The sequence below is a fragment of the Lissotriton vulgaris genome, chromosome 11 (genome assembly GCF_964263255.1).
Source record: "Lissotriton vulgaris chromosome 11, aLisVul1.2, whole genome shotgun sequence".
Classification (NCBI taxonomy): domain Eukaryota; kingdom Metazoa; phylum Chordata; class Amphibia; order Caudata; family Salamandridae; genus Lissotriton; species Lissotriton vulgaris.
The window spans coordinates 197,349,011-197,363,605 of record NC_141699.1 but is presented as its reverse complement, the minus strand read 5'-3'; the positions used below and the strand labels follow the sequence as shown (position 1 = coordinate 197,363,605).

Below are 14,595 nucleotides of genomic sequence, written 5' to 3'. Positions count from 1 at the left end.
CTGACACAGGCAAAGGGTGGTGCTGCAGGCAGTAGTGGCTCGCCAAGAGGGCAGCTAAATGCTTGAGTGAATCCCCTGACACGCATTGAATCGTTCAGTCGCCTGAGTGGTCAGTAACACTGCGCTGCATGGTTGGCGGCTTTGCCGCTGGGGCTGACAACACTTGTTCTGAGGTGGGGCACACCTGACTGGCTGCTGTACTCCTGGCACAATCCGGGCAGTACACAGGACAGTAACAGCGTATGGACGCGGAGGTCACCCCTCGGACGGACCTGCCTGAGTGTGACTGCTTGTCTGGACTGATTGCAGTACGCAGGTCGCTGGTATTTGTTGTTGGCCTGACACGATGGGCAGAGTGGACAAGACACAGCCTAAACTCACATTCGACCAAAGGAAGGTGAAAGGCAGGTACTCTGCTGCGGAAGATGGGGACAACACGCAGGAACAGGCCCAGGAGGTGGCTGAAGGAGATATCCGCACCATGCTAGTTGCAATGGAAAAAGGCTTGCAGAGCAGTCTGTCTACTCTGGGGTCCAAGCTGGTATCCCTCTCATACAGGATGGATAGTATTTCTGAGTGCATGGACAAACACGCAGAAAGGCTAGACATGGCGGAGGACCGGATCAGGTGAAACAACGAGTCGACACACATGACAATCAGATCGCACAAGTGGAATCCAGAGTATCAGAAACGGAGGATACTCTCACTGATGACCGACGTCTGTTAAAAATGAACAAACTGCTGGAGCTCATCTGTGCAAAGAATGAAGACCTAGAATCCCGCTCTCAGGGAAATAACCTTCGTATCATTGGAATCTCTGAATCCACAGTGATCTCCAAGATGGAGGATTACCTGAAATCCCTGCTCCACAAACTATTTGCTGCAGAACTGTCAGCGGTTTTCATCGTAGAGCAGGCCCATCATTCGCTGGGGCCGAGAACACCACCTGGCGCGCCTGCTCGTCCAATCATTGCTCCCCTGTTAAATTACCGTGGCCGTGATGCAATTCTACGAAAGGCCAGAGAAATGAGAGAGGACAGACACCAGGGAAATACCGTCTCCTTCTTCCCAGACTTCACTTTAATAGTTCAGGCAGCGCTGCGCGAGTTCCTGCCCAAAAAACAAATACTCCAACGGCAGGAGATCTCGTTCGCCCTCCTCTACCCGGCCAAGCTGCGCATTGCGGGCGGCGTCCAGCCACAGTTCTTCACAGATCCAAAGGCTGCGTTGACCTACGCTAAACAACTCAGCAAAAACAGGAAAACTCTATCAAATTCACCCAGAACATCTGTGGATGGTCGCACCAGTGATAATGACTAGGCCGGGATATGCTTGCCATGCCCACGGGGGCTCTAAAGATGATAAGGCTACACTAGGACAATAGTCGTACTATAAAACTGTATATTCCATTGGTGGCTCTCTGCGGGAGGCAAATAGACACAAACATGTTGCACTGTACTCAGTTGCTCCCCTTAATGGAAATATGGGTGACTTTAATGTTGCGCTGCAGGAGCATCTGGATCTGGTGCTAGACTGCAACACCTGCGTGCTGTGGAGGCGCTCAACACACATCACTGACAAAGCGCTAATGGACATCTGGCACAACACACACTCCACCAAGCGCAATGGCACTTGCTTCTCCTCCTCTCACGGATCCTGGTCCTGCATAGATTTCTGGCTGGTATCCAGGGATGTGTCTACTTGGACCACAGCAGTCGAGCATTTACAACGCACTTTCTCTGACCACTCTCCAGTGTGTCTGTCCCTCCAAATCCCACAAACTTTACCACAGATGTTTCCGCGGAGACTGCGCCTGCATGCGCTGGGCAATGCAGTGTTCGGAGAAGAGATCCGGCCGGATATTATAGACTATTAAGCCTTGAACGCTGGATCAGCAGAATCACCCTCCCTACTATGAGAAGCGTTTAAGGTGTAATTTGCGGCTCATGCATTGCCAGGCAGTCTGTAGGGCTAAAAGAGATTAGGGGAACCCTGGAGAGCCTTGAGGCTAAAATTCAGCACTTAGTGCAGTCATACAATCATAAACCTAAACGGCCACCCTAGCTGACATCACAGACAAACTCTCTGAATATCAAACTGAGGCAGAGAGAGAGGTACAATACCAGCGGTGGGAGCCACAAGCCCGACGCTATGGGGAATGGGGTTGCCCTGGCAGAACACTGGCAGGACTGCTGCAGAAACCACATGCCTCAACATATGTATCAGAACTGATAGACAATACGGGCCAGGTGGTTACAGCCCCTGCAGAACTGCCTGTCTTCACGTCTACTTCTTTGCCCAACTTTACTCCGCTGGCGCAGTGTGTGACCAAGACGCCCAGCAAAACTATTTCAACTCCATCAAACTCCTCTGGTTGGACAATTCCAACAGGGACTATCTCGATGCCCCAATCACGCCGGAGGAAATTGCACAAGTTATCGACCAGCCTTCCTGGGAATAAGGCACCCTTCTTGGATGGGCTTATGCCCTTCTTTTACAAAGAATATGATAATATACTCATCCCACACCTAATCGAGATGTACTATGACTCATTGTCAGTGGGCCGCCTCCCCAAACCTTGCGCAAGGCAATTATTATAACCATACTCAAACCTGACAAGCCTCCTGAACTCTGCAATTCCTATCGCCCACTGTCATTAATAAATATAGATAATAAAATATATGCAAAGATACAAGCTAACAGCCTACTGCCCCTCATATCTTTAATTGGGAGACCCGACCAGTCAGGATTCATTCTGGGGAAAGATAGGTCACATAACCTCCACACGATATTCTCCATCATGCATCCTTCTCTGCCAGCAGTAGCGGCTCTTCTCAATGCCACTATGGCGTTTGACTCCCTCGAATGGACATTCCTCTTCCCCCTTCTTCGACGCTTGTGTTTCAGCTCAAGCTTCATTCAAAAAATCTGATTATTATACACCCTCCCCTCGGCGCGCATTAATCTAAACGGCCATGTCTCAGACCCAATTGGAAGCACACGTGTCAGTAGGCACAGTTTTTTTTAAAGCTTACGTTCCAATATGAAAGCTCTAAAGGCCGACACCCTAGAGTGTCTTATGAAATCCTCACGCTGCCCCCAGCACGCGGACGAGTAGGCTCAACGGAATAAAAGTTATACGCCCTGTGTGCCCAGGAAGCTTTTTGCATTTCTGGCTGCACCCCACACTGTTCCAACCACATTTGGCGGTGGCGGGCAACAAGGCATTTCCAAGGCCGCTAAAAACCACCTTAAACCAGCCGTATAAAGCATCCAGGACTGAAATTAACACAGTGGAATGTGTAAGATGGGCATAGGAGGGCATCCGCAGACAAACCGGTGCTGCTTAGCTCTATGCACCATCTGCTGCACTGGCAGCAAAACACTCCTTCCCCCACTGCATGATAGCGGCACGTCGCGATGCGCTGGGACATTGGGCATCAACATGTTTGCTGGCCTGTACCCGGACGGGCAGTTTCTCCCAACATTAACTAGTAACACTGAGCGCAAGATCACACTGCTAGATACTCTTTTATATTATTAAATTAGGGCGACGTGTAAAAATGCAGATAGCTCATTTCATACCCCTAACCACCACGCCATTAGAATATATATCTATGCAACACCATGCTCACGTAAACTCATTACCCGGCTCTATTCCCGGACGTTGACTGCCTCTAGACACCTCGTGGGCCCGCCAAGCCTGGGATTTAGATACAGGCCTGGAAATATCTGCGGAGAAATGGCTTTAATGCTGTGGTCAGATAGAATGCCTCGCCCCTAACTATAGACTGCGACTGATCCATTTGAAATTTCTGCACAGAATGTATAGCACCCCCGCATACTTACATAGGATAGGACTGTCTGAAGACCCAAGATGCTTCTGCAGCTCTGCGCCCGAGGCCACATTTGTACACCTGGCCTAGACCTGCCTGAAGGTGGCGGAGTACTGGCGGTCTGTATGTGAGACCGTCAGCACCATCAGTGGGACTCTGTCTGTGTGTTTGGCTGTGTCTAATGGGTTACGTCAAGGAAACTGAGGATGCAAACCGCAGACTAATTGCAATGCTGCTGGCCAAGTGCAGGGTGGTGATGCACTGGGGCTGCAGACCGGCACCGGCTGTGAAAGCATGGCTTGCTGACGTAACACAGTGCCAAGCTCGGCTGACTACTTTTTGGGACCTTATGCTGCCAGCGAATCGCCCCCATAATATCTGGGACATATTCCCGACATATCTCTGCCAACACAAAAGTACTACATCGGACACGCCTGACTCCACACCGGCTCACAGCTAGACTGGTCCTGTACACTATACGCTGTCTGGGCCACAACGCCTGGCACGACTCTTACTGCATATAACAAGGTACCCTGATCTCCATCCATGTTATTGTTCAACCATGTCGGACTATGATGCGTGTACACAAGGTATTAAACTGGCTGTCATGTGCAAATATGATGTAGATGTTCGCAAGTCGCTGCCAACAAGGTGTATGCAGAAAATGTTTCCCAATAATGTAAGCCTCTTTACAATATAAATAAAGTTTAAAAAAGAAAATTTAAAAATATATATATATTTCCTCAGACTGAAAAAGCTCTAAAGTACAAGTTACTTACCTTCGGTAACGATGTATCTGGTAGAGACGATTCTAGCCGCAGATTCCTTAACGTAGAATTATCCCCAGGCATAAGACTGGATTCGGAAAACTTTTCTGCCACAGCATCGGTGCGCGCCGGGAGGACGGCACCACGTGACTCAGCCCTGATGTCGTCTGCGCCTGTGACATCAGCGAGGATACATAAGTCCCACTGCGGCGTGCCTACGTCAGTTTTCTTCAGGATAACTTTCCTCGCCACAACGCAGAGCCATCACAACCAAAACTGTGAGAATACTGGAACAGTGTGCGAAAACCCAGCTATACAGAAGGGAAACAAACGAAAGGCGAGGGACAGCATGTCTAGAATAGTGCCAGGAACCAAGTCATGGAATGAAAGAATAGAGCGCAGCTACTGTAACCAAGTCTGCAACCAACCGAACAGCCTCCCTGGAAACCGAAAGCATGTGAAAAAGGGCACAGCAGACTAAGAAGTCTGCAACCACCGCCCGGAGCCAAGAAAGGGTCCAAGGCCAGAATGGAAGCACAATGACAATTCATCCCCCAACAACACCAGCAGGGGGGAGCACCTAAAAAGAACCGAGGTCGAGACCCAACCAGGGCACCTCAACCCCAAGAATAGTAAGAGTCAGAAGAGCAAGCAACACAAGGAAGCAGGGCGCAACGAACCCTACATTGGAGACCAAATGCATGGGCGCAGAAGTACCCAGGCAGTCGCCCACCAATAACCAGACAGAAAGGAATGGAGCAACGACAATAACAAGGCGAGCATCCTCCAGGGAGGGAATAAGAAAAAAGGGCACTCGCAGAGGACTGCTGGCAAGAAGCAGGCACGTGTAGAAGACCTAGAAGGGCCCTCGCAGAAATGGGGAGAAGGGCAGGTCGTGAAGGATTCCGAGGCTAGAATCGTCTCTACCAGATACATCGTTACCGAAGGTAAGTAACTTGTACATCTGATAGAGACTACTAGCCTCAGATTCCTTAATGTAGAATAGATACCCTAGCCATACCCCAAAGGGGAGGAGGGTTCTGCGAGAAGACCTCTCCAGCTCAGAAGGCCTAAGACCCCCCACAGGGGACCTGCTACGGGGACAGGGAAAATAGCCCTATGCACGGCAGCAGGGATGTCACAGGCCCTAAGCTGAAGAGAACCTCAACATTGTGTAGGAACACCTGCCTCACAGGGGATGTGTTAAAACGACAAAAGAGGCAACCCAGCCTTCACCAACAGGAGAAAGCAATATGAGGGGGGGACAGAACACCCCAAGCCCAGTCAACGTACCAGGGACCTCCAACGGAAGCCCCAAGGTACAGGCACTGCAAAGGAAGAAGAGCCACGTACAGACTCCAAGGAGAAGAAGCCGAAATACGGCAAGCCCTCCACCGGGAAACATACTGCCGCCGAGCCCATCACAGCTTGAAGCCAAAAACACGACTGAACGACTCCTCAGCAGTAAAGCAGGCAGAAGAATAAGAACGGAAGCTCACAATGGCCCGCAGGATAGAAATCAGGAGCTCCAAGGCCCACGCCAAGGTCGCCGGCCACAGAACAGAAGAGCAGGCGGGGGCAGCCAGCGGCTGACAACGCCACAAAACTAACAGCCCGGACCACGTCGGGCTCAGAACAAGGGCAAGGCTAGTAAACCGTCCCGAACGACCCCTAAAGGGGATCGCCCCGGTCAGAACCGATCAACTAAATAGTGAGAGCAGCTAGAAGATGAGAAGAGTAACAAGTAGGACGGACCAGGCCCTCAACACAGCGGTACACGCCGTAGATGGCCAAGCCAAGCCCCAGTAGGGGCCAAAGACCGCACCATCGTAATACAGCAACACCAGGAATGGCGATGGCCCGCCAGGGGTAGTCCACACACTCCCTGCTAAAGACAGAGCTAAACGATAGCTACATATACCCCACATAGGGTGGGACACGACCCACAAAAGCATGGGACCCACTCTTAGGGAAAAAACAATCCCGCACCAGAGGACAAAATCCTAGACCTGCAGCAGAAACCACAGAAGGCTTAATAGTCAGCCAGAAAACACATTCGGACCAAAAAAGAGGCTGAACCAGCAGCAAACTGAAGAGCAAAGAGGCTGAACCAGCAGCCAACTGAAGAGCGGGGCCAACCAAGGACCCCGAGGGCACAGTATCTCTCACAGAAAGATTAACAGCCCTCCAAAAACCAAATATCAGGAGCAAGTGGGATAATCTCTCCCACCAAGCCCCGGACGATCAACCAACCAACATGCTGAGTAGGAGGAGGAGAAGGAGGAGGACGGAGCCCCGCAAGAAGACACTGAATGGCGGGGTCTGCATGAGTATTAAACAACAGGACCCCGTGAAAAGGGAGGTAGACCAGACGCTCTCTAATATTTTCAGGGAACACAGCATCGCGTAGCCGAGCATGGAAACGGAGAGCCACAGAAGTGGCCATAGCACGGCCAACAGCATCGGCAACATCTAAAGCCGCACGAAGAATAAACGCTGCCAACTCTCTACCATCCAACACATGGCCCAGTAGATCAGCACGGGCCCACTCATGAGAGACGTGAGAAAGAAGGGACTCCACAGAATCCCACAGGCTAGAAGTAGGCCTGGTCAGTACACAAAGTGTTAAGCGCCCTCAAGGCAGCACTTGAAGAACCGAAGACATTACGCCCCCATTAATCTAACCACCGGGCCTCCCAAGACGAGGGAACTACACCACTGGCATACACGAAAAGGCATTGCGCAGTAGAGCGCCTTGAGTAGAAGGGTGCAAAGAAAGACAGGCAGGTCGCGCGGAGCAGGACTAAGACGGTGCAGTAGTGCCTGAGGCCCCGGATCGCCTGTGGCAGGGCGCCCTCATAAGAGATTTATGGAATGACGCTTCAAAAGGAACTCCCGGTGGAATATCTCCAAGAGGTTGTCTGTAGGAAATGGAGTGACAGGTTCACCCACCCTCAGAATACCAGCAGGCGTGGAAATAGCCCAAACAAAATCAACACTGGACTCAGTAGGAGGTGAAAGTAATTCCTCCGTGGGTGACGGTTGCAAACTGAGCCACCCATCCCCAAGTCCAGGGAGAAGCGGACAGCCCCAGCATATAGGAGGATCCACAGAGGAATGGTGAACCTGAGGGGACCCAGGGGAGGGTGGAGAAGCCGGTGGAGAAGCCAGCCGCGAGCCACGGAAAGAAGGGTTTGAGGATTTAGGCCTGGAAGATGCCGGTGAAAAGGCAACTACATGGCGCCCTGTCTCCGGAGAGGAACACACCAGCCAGCAGGTGGCGGACCTCAGGAGAAGAAGGGACCTCAGGAGACGAATCCAGAACCCGGCGCCGGCGTGGCTCCGTGAAGTCTGCCATCAGCGCTTGATTAGCATCAGCCGGCGCCGGAGTGGGCCCAAGTGGCGCAGGGCCGACTCCTGCCACCACGTGCTCTCCAGGAGAATGGGGTGAGGCCTACGCCGAACCAGCGAAGGCACGGCGCTGAAACGGTGCCGGCTCGACCTCAGACAGGGCAGCTGCCCACTCAGAGGACCGACAGGGACTCGGGAAGGCGACCCACGTCCCGGTCTCCACCCATGACTCCACCGGAGCTGGGGAGGAAGGCACCCGGGCACCAAGACGGCACTGGCTCGACCTCTGGTGAGGCCACCACCTGCTCAGAGGATCGAGGGGGACAGGGACAAGCTCGAAGTCCCGGTGATTGCATGCTACACCACAGGGAACCCCGTAGAGATTTGCGGCGAGGCAGGGACGCTAGGCGCCGACGAGGGAAGCCCCAAAGGACTATACCTCGACGACACCACCCTCCTACGACCTGAAGCCGAAACCTAAGGCCCCGGAGCCGCCGGCGACACCGCGGAAGTCCCCGCGCATGGCAAGGGATCAACAGATGTCACAGGAGGTGGAGTGAGGGCCAAAGAAGCCTGCAGAACCGCAGCGTCGGCAGTCATTTGGGCCCAAGTCGCCTCTGCGCTGGGTAACGGCGGGTAGGGAGGCAACAGGCTGGGGCACCTGTCCCAGGGGGAGCCGGCACCCAACGTGGAAGGAGGACAAGACATCGGAGACATACTGAAAGACCTACCAGCCGGTGAGCCACACCCAAAGAGCCGCGGCGAAAGGCGATTCCGCAGACGAAACCGGGGGATCCTTGCCTCCGAGGTATGGGACGAACGCTGGGACGACACAGACTTGGACAAGTGCGCCGACAGTAACTTCATCCGGCGCTCCTGCCGTGATTTAGGCTTAAGGTGTAGGCAGACATCGCAACCCTCCGAGTCGTGGTGCTCACCCAGGCACCACATGCAAAGCGAGTGAGAGTCTGTCGCCGACATGGGACGTGTAGAGGAGGTACACGTCTTGAAGCCCGAAGGCATTCGCACACTGTTCCACTAAACGCCAAAGAGTAAAAAGAGAATAGAAGGCCTGAAAGCAGGCAAGGCCAGTAATCCGGATCTGCGTTGCATGCGGAAAGAGAAAAAACTGACGAAGGCCTGCCGGGGTGGGACCTATGTATCCTCGCTGACGTCACCGGCGCGGACGACGTCAGGGTGGAGTCACACGGTGCCGTCCCCCCAGCGCGCAGGGATGCTGTGGCAGAAAGGTTTTCTGGATCCAGTCTCACACCTGGGGATAATTCTACTTTAAGGAATCTGCGGCTAGTAGTCTCTATCATATAGTTATTTTCAATGTATCAGTGATGGCTGTTCCATAGAGAAGAATTGGGATACAGTATTAAGTGTAATAAAGGTTATCTCCACCTAGAAACCAGATAAAAATGTAACTTTTTTGACTTTTTGAAATACCTATTACAAATCCAATGCACTAGCGAAATCGCATTTGTGATACATATTTTAGAAAGATTACTTTAAAAAGTGACCTTTTCCCTACTTGAATTCCCTGAAACCTAAATTTGCATTTTGCTCTCAAACATCTGCCAGTCAGTTATTAGTATTTCAATATGCATGAATGAGGTGTGAACATTCTTCTAGGACCAGGATTAAAGGCCTTTGGTGAAGGGAGGAGTTGCTGTGACCTTGACAGTATGGCCGTGAGATGGACCAAAGGACATTATTACTTTTAAAGAGTTCTACCCTGTTGCAAGCAGATATAGCCAATACCTATGATTGCACCCTTCTTTGCCTCTCCTTCCAACTCCCATCAAGAGACTGGGTTCAATCAAAGGGGTCTCCTGTTGACATCACAGTGTTAGATCGTGCTGAATTGTCAGGACATGCTTGACAGGTCTGCTGAGATTTTTCATGCGACACTATGGGCACATCTCAAAGGAGTGAAGCAATGTGCCTGAATAGTTTGTGGATATCCATTATCTGATTGTTGAACTCTGCTTTTCTTCTAGACGTTTGTCTCCTGGTTTGTTGTGGGTACAGGTACTGCCTTAAACTAGATTTTAGTGTCAGATGTGGGAGGACACTAGGATTACCATAGTACACTTCCCAAACACACCCCCAGTTCTCAGAGACCAAGTGAAGTGTGGCCGAAGACTTCAGCCATCTTGAAACTGCCCAAAATGGGTAGAGTTAGCCACAGGAACCTTTACCCCATTGATTAGGGTATCCCTAGGGGTCAGTCCCACTCACTAGCTCATGCCAGGCATAAATGTGGCCTCTCTAGGCACCCACTTGAGAACACTCCTAGACAAGTGGAAGATCAGAAGAGGAATAAACCTGCTGTCTGAGACCTGAGAAGACCCTAGAAGACTGGACCAGCTTTCCCTTTTGTTCCCAGGACAAAGAAGTGTACTCCAAGGTGAGGGAGTGGACAGTGGGGAGGGTACTCCCATGTCCTTTGTCAAGTTTCGCGGCAGAGTTGGTTTGAATTTGATTGTGTAAGGAAGTACCAAGGGTGCCCCTCATGCAGACTTGGTGGTGCCTGCAAGCGCGCCCACCCGGCCCTAATACACTAAATCTTGTCTGGGAGGTGGCTACACCTCTCTGTGACAGGATACCTACTGTTCTGCCTTCCCATGCTCAAGCTTGGCTCAGCAGCAGGAGGGAAGAATCTTGCCTCTGGTCGGCAGCTCTTAGGTTTATTCCTCTTCTACGTCCATCAAGAAAGGCTCTTAAGACCTGGCTTTTCTCGGCCTAGCATTTATTTGGATTTTTTCTTCTTTCCATACCTCTTCTGGATGGTCGGTCTCTAGAGCCTTGATGCCTTAGGGTAAATGTCATGCTCTACAAATTACAAATCAAATTACAAATCAGTAGAAATGTTGTGCTGTCTGGGTCTGGAAGACTGGTACCGGGAGCACTGAGGAGCTTTACCGTGCATGGACTCATACCTCTCACACTGTTTACAGTGTGCGGGTATGATTCCAACATGTTTGATACCAAACATGACCCGGTTTGTTACAGCCAATTTAGAGATGGTCAGCGCGTAATGACGTATGGCCACTCTAAGTATCGTAATGGCTGATGCACTTACAAACCGGGAGAATGGATTCAGAAGGTTGTAGTGGTGTCCTGCTCATGCAGGGGCACCCTCACAGTTACAACCAAGCACCCTGCCTTCTGGATTGCAAAGGCTTGCTACAGGGGTGACTTATAGGTTTTAAGTGTTATGTTATGTTATAAAGCCTTTTGTTACGCGCTCTATTACTCAAGAGTATCCTAGCGCGGTGAGTCAAAAGAGAAAAGGGGCAGCCAACATAACATACAAAGAAATTACAGAGTGATATTAAACAGATGAGTTTTAAGTCCTTTCTTGAACTGAGAGAGTGAGGGGGCAGTTCGAAGAGCCAGGGGAAGAGCATTCCATGCTCTGGCTGCCTTGACAGAAATGGACTTGCCTCCTGTTCTTGAAAGCTTGAACTTGGGCTGAACCATCTGACACAGGTTGGCGGAGCGGAGAGCCCGATTAGGAGCATAAAGGGCGAATCAATTCCGCAGATACACTGGACCCAACTGATGGATAGCACGATAGGCCAGGACCAGAATTTTAAACAGAATTCGGTTGGCAACAGGTAGCCAATGAAGACTACGCAGATGTCTACGAACACTGGATCTCCTAGGTAATTGAAACATCAGTCTGACTGCAGAGTTTTGAATCACCTGGAGTCGATGGACCATATAGTCCGGTAGGCCGCTAAAGAGTGCATTTGCATAATCCAAACGTGACAAAATCAGCGCTCTTAGCACAGTCTCTCTAGCCTCACCAGGAATGAAGGGGAAGAACCTTCTGAGGGCCTTTAGAGTGGCATAGCAAGTACAGGTTAATTTCTTAATATGCTCCCCGAACTTTAGGTCCTGCCCGAACCAGACACCCAAGTTCTTTACAGGGCCTCCTATTGAGTTCGGACAGGGTAGATCGGAGGGCCAGATTTGCTCCCTGAAATTATCCGGGAAAGACCCATAGAGGAGGATCTCTGTCTTCTCCTCATTACACTTAAGTTGGGCCAATGCCAGCCAACGGAAAACTTCCGATAAGCAACTCTGGACGGTCAAGGGGGCTAAGTGGTTTTTTGGCCAAGTGAAGAGCAGCTGGGTATCGTCAGCATATGCCATTATTTTGGCACCCAGCTGCTCAGCTAGATAGACCAGGGGGGTCACATAAACATTGAAAAGCAGAGGGCTTAAAGTAGACCCCTGCGAGACTCCCGTAGTTAGTTCCTTAGCCTTGGATGCATGAGGGGGCATCCATACTTGCAGTGATCTGTCTTTCAAAAACGAGGTCAACCAGTCCAAAGCACGGCCTGAGATACCGATGGCAGCTAGTCTGGCCAGAAGCATCGAATGGGGCACCGTATCGAAGGCGGCAGAGAGGTCTAGCAAAATCAGAACCGCCCTGCCACCTCCATCCAGGCACTCCCGAATTGCCTCCAAAACCTCGATTAATGCCGTTTCGGTGCTGTAGGCCGCTCTAAACCCCAATTGGGCTGGATGAAGCGCGTGAGAGGACTCAATGAACCCTTCGAGTTGTCTAAAAACAATCTTTTCACATGTTTTAGCCAGAGCTGGCAGTAGTGATATGGGCCGATAGCTGGAGGGCACACCTAAGTGCAGTGACCCTAGATATAGGAAACCTATATCTTTTGTAAGTGGTGCTAGCACCAGCTTACACAGGATGCAATGGCAGGCCTGTAGTTACAGGTTGCATGGTCTCCCATGGGTGGCATAATACATGCTTCATCCCATGGGGGACCTCTGGAGTACCTATTCCCTGAGTACCTTAGTAACATTATAAGGGTAACCCAGTATCCAATCTGGGGTGTACTTAAATACTGAACATACCAATTTAAGGCAGAAAGCAGATAGACTGGGGTCCTGATTAGCAGGATCCCAGTCAGAGCAGTCAATAACAGCTTAGCACCAGGCAAAAAGTGGGGGTAGCCATGCAGAAGGATCCTACCTTTCTACAGTATATTACCGGCATTCCATCTTAGTCAGAATCAAATTACTACTAAATCATTGGCACTCAGTGATTCTTAGGACAGTATCTACTTATTACATTTTCATATCTTTGATCCCCCGTTACTGGATTTGTATCATTTTGGTGTCATTTTGTTTATTTAATTTTGCTCTATTTTTCTTTCTTTTGGGATAATTATTGTTTTGCACTTCAAATTTATTACGATTTTAGAACCGTTTTGCATTTCAAATTTATTACGGTTTTAGAACTGCATAAACAAACACTATATACATTGCCTCCAAGTTAAGCCTGGCTAATATGTGCCACAGCTACCAGGGGGTTGAGTTGAGCTATGGTTTATTTAGTAACGGTAGCTGTTCGCCCTGACCAGGATTTTGATTCTTACTTGTGGTGGGTAAGTACCACCCAATAACCCATTTTTTTTTTTAGATCAATGGCAGGAATATATATATATATATATTTTTTTTTTGTGTGTAGTCGAAGGTATGGTGTGCTGGTCTTCTGTCTAGCCGTAATTGGAGTGGACTGTTCGGGAATATATATATATATATTGTAAAAGGCAGGATACTTTTCAAGTGTGTAGTCACAGAGCACCCCAATTTGGAAGATAAAGGTCAATATAGGAGAGCTAAAATCTGAGAGAAAAAGGAACACCGGTTGCACCGACAATGCCAAGAAGAATAGGGCTCATATGCATATGCCCTGATAGGAAAGAATGGAGTGAAGTGTCAAATAATAAACAGTAACACTAATCTCGCATGGGGGGAAAAATGATTACAAAAGAATAAAAATTAAACTAAAAGACCCGAAAAGAAATATGTCAATGTCCAAACATAACAAGGGATGTATAGGTTCACATATTACAGAATACAACAATACCCCACAAACAACATAGGGATCAAGTATCATTATAGCACTTTTGATCCAGGCGACAGTGCCCAGTTGTTCCCATAGAGTGCAGTGCAAGGCCCTTGATCAAAGGTCAGTCTCGGAGTCTCTGCTATATTGAGAATCAAGAATAAATTAAGAATGCAATGGCAGGACTAGGGTTGGCGCGACGATCTTTTCTTCATGTTTGTCAGCTTCTGTATGCGGGTGTGATGTGTTCTCGTCTTTGCCTTCTCCCGACAATTGTAAACATAGCTGGTATTGTTATTTTTGTTGGTTTCTCAAATCAATAAAATTGGTTATCAAAAAAAGAATGCAATGGCAGTCATTCATTCATTAATGATCAGGAATTCCGCCATTCCTACGTGGTATTTAGTCCTTTAGGGATTGAGTCACACTTCTCTATCATGGTCATAAGACTGGTAAAGAAAACAACAAAATACCTCTCATGGATTGAAGATAAGGCGTCTGTTGCCAAGAGGTCACACGGATGGGTTATTTTAAACTCCTACTCTAAACAAGGTCAACAGAGTTACCTTGACCAGGGATATTCAAGAACTACAAAATTGAAGTTTTTAAAATTCAGACTGGGCCTCTTACCTTGCATCACCCACCTCCCACACTGGCTGAGGGATAAAGGGGGCATACTCTGTCGTCTATGTGGCAAGGCAATCGAGGATATGCCACATTTGTTGTGTTCCTGCGACAAACTGCTAGA

The 14,595-nt window shown here is 49.7% G+C and overlaps 1 protein-coding gene across 2 annotated transcripts in view; it reads right to left on the bottom strand.

Annotated features, from left to right (window-relative positions):
- The window catches only part of ACACB (acetyl-CoA carboxylase beta), a 1,895,698-nt gene that overhangs the window by 1,592,072 nt on the left and 289,031 nt on the right, over positions 1-14,595 (bottom strand). The gene's annotated exons all lie outside the window — the stretch shown is intronic.